Raw genomic sequence first — 2,924 nt, 5'->3', positions numbered from 1 at the left:
TAGTCGGTGGGGCCGAACCGTTGTAACACCGCTTTGGAGAGTTCTTCCCATGTGAGCGGTCCGCGATGCTTGGTCAACCACCTGTGCCACTGTAAGGCGATGCCTTCCAAATGGAAGGAAGCTAGCTGCACCTGTTGGTCCGGAACAATATTTTGAAATTCAAAATACTGCTCCGCCTTGTAAATCCAACCGCTCGGATCATCCCCATTAAATTTTGGGAATGACAGCTTGACGTGTTGATGAGGGTGGTCATGGGTGGAGCTTGAACGGGAAGTATGGGGCTGTGAGGATTCTTTATGGGCGAAGGGGTTGGTCTCGGGAGTGGTATTGGGAGTGGTTCGTGAGGCTCGAAGGGCTTGGAGTTCAGTTAACACTGCTTGCAAGACAGTGTTCATTTGGTTGAAGCTCGACTCATGTCGTGCTAAGGTTTCATTGACCTCATTGCGGAACTCTGCGTTAGTCTTTCCACGGGTGTCCATGGTCGAACCTGGCTCTGATACCAATGATACGCTCAAGTTATCTAACAAGAGGGAGAAGGATCTAGAATAAGGAGAAGAGAGAGAGAGAGAGTTTGTTTGTAGAAAAGCCAATGCCAACTCCATTCATTCAGGCTATATTTATAGCCTTATGGTGCTACAAACTGGGAGTAGAAATAGGAACTACTGCCCCTTAATCTTAGGAGTTTATCAACAAAAAAACAGAATGCACTTATGTAGGAAACAGAATGCACTTATCTAGGAACAGAAATTGAAGACTTATCTAATGCACTTATCTAGGAAGCAGAATGCACTTATCTAGGAGCAGAATTGAAGATTTATCTATTCTAACAGAATTAAAACTGAATGGATAAGGCTTATCCCAATTAAGAGCTAACATGACCGGGTCTTATGCTGCTATCCACTTTGACCGGGTCTTCGGCTGCTGCATGCATGCACGTATTCTGCCCATTTTCGCTAAACTCCACCGAGTATTCCTCCTCCGCAAGTCTTATTTCTAATTTCCTATTCTTTTCCGCTAAACTCCTGCTAAGTTCTAGCGCGCTCAACCGATTGAGTAGTGTTTTCTCCGGTGGACAACGATTTTACCGGCGACAATATGAAGTCTCTCTGCGATCACAAACGAAACGAAACTGACAACTCTACCGAGAAATTACAAAGTTCGGAAATATTTTGGCAAAAAATTACTGGAATATGACGAAACAATAAACCAAAAGCATGGAATGTTTATCACCCACTTATAACTTTAGGATTTTTGTAAAGAGAAGATGCAGAGTTTGAGCATAAGAAACAAACAAACAGAGGCACAGATAGAGTACGAGAGTGAAACTTGGCACTTGGGACCCTAGAAGGGACATCAGTCTCGAACTCAACGGGCAAACCGAGAATGCCATTGTAGCGATCGGAAGTAAGGTGGGAGACATGCCTGACATTGGTAGGCCAGCTAATATCCATGACACAAATATCCTCCCTTTCCATGCTACATGTCACCAACGACTTCTTTAACGACGCTAGCAAAATTTCCAGAATTGGGAAATGATGACGCTCATCTCTGGCACCTCTCTCTCTCCTTGCAGGAATTATCAACGGAGTGGATATTGGATTGGAAAAGTAATCGTCACCGTCATCATCTTCCTATCCTTCTTCATCTTCGTTCTCAGTCAGATATAATGACGGAGTCGGAGGGGACAACTCCAACACTGATACCCGTCCAGGACCACGAGACCTGGATCTGAAGAGCTAAGCCATAGAATTACAAGACAAGTAGGAAGAGTTTCAGAAGGAAAATTAAGGCTGGTGTTCCGAGCAAATGTTGAATATGGCGAAGTAATCGAGAAGTAGTAGTAGTAGTAGAAAGCTTGGTCAAGTTGGGACTTTGGGATTGTAAATGATCGGTTCGATGCGGGGAGGAAGGAAATGATGAGCTCGAGAAGAGAAGAGATATGGGATTTATTTTTTATTTTTTATTTAAAAAGAAAATCCGTCGTTGTTAACTTTGCTATCTATCAGTACATAAATCTCGATCGAATGGACGATGGAATAGACAGAGAACCGAGCAAGTTGGAATTGTAGGCTTGTGACACGGTGGAGACAAGAGACAACGACGACTTGGAGTTTAGGCAGGAAAAGAGAAATCAACAGAGTTGTCAGTCTCGTTTCGTCTGTCACTCGTGCATGCAACTTACATGATTTTGGGGACGCGTAACGTCTTCACGTTTTGTGAAGAACTTGCGAGGCGCCAGGCAGTCAGGAGCAGATCTGGACTCGTATCATATCAAATATTGCCAACTTTACATCCATCCAATCAATAATTAGGAATGAATTACGTGGCAAATCATGACAGTCCTAACCCTAAGACCGGGGTGGGGGGTGTTAACTAATTTGCTGACATGCCAGTTGTTTTTGTTTTAGAAAAAAGCATATACATCCACGATTGTCGATCGAACTACATCAATAAAACCAAAATAATTTTAATTTTACTTATGTTGCAAAGATAAAACAAAATGTGATGGACCATTAATATAAACTATTTGTCTCCGAGTCCACTCACGAATTGCCCGGCGTGACCATCAGCCTCCTAAATCCTAATTTGGTCAATATGGTTACCGAAGCTTGTTGCCTGCAATAAATTGAAATCCAACCCACTACGTAAAGGAATGAGCTAGCAAGAAAGAAAGGATATATTTTATAGCGATAAATTTAAACGTTTTTCCTCTTGCTGGCGTTTGGTTTTATTTAGGGGTAAAATAAAAAAACCTCCTTGAAATTTCTGATAATCATAAAAGCTTTTTTTATAGTTTTATTTTAGTAAAAACCTCTGTTTTATTTAAAAAAAAATCAATAAATACCTCCCTTCTGTCAATGACCATGAGGAAAAACGTTTAATCAATTATTATTTCAAAATGCCTATTTTACCCTTTTACTAAA

The 2,924-nt window shown here is 41.5% G+C and overlaps 1 long non-coding RNA gene across 1 annotated transcript; it reads left to right on the top strand.

The window, feature by feature from the left end:
* The first annotated feature begins 1,081 nt into the window (after nt 1-1,081).
* LOC148875738 (uncharacterized) lies at nt 1,082-2,472 on the top strand. Its single transcript, XR_016105665.1, has 2 exons — nt 1,082-1,431; nt 1,574-2,472. It is a non-coding gene; the product is annotated as an uncharacterized LOC148875738 (long non-coding RNA).
* Nucleotides 2,473-2,924: the final 452 nt, after the last annotated feature.

The sequence above is a fragment of the Nelumbo lutea genome, chromosome 1 (assembly GCF_056320005.1).
Source record: "Nelumbo lutea isolate HS-2025 chromosome 1, American lotus-T2T, whole genome shotgun sequence".
Taxonomy (NCBI): Eukaryota; Viridiplantae; Streptophyta; class Magnoliopsida; order Proteales; family Nelumbonaceae; genus Nelumbo; species Nelumbo lutea.
This window is presented reverse-complemented; position numbering and strand designations above follow the sequence as displayed.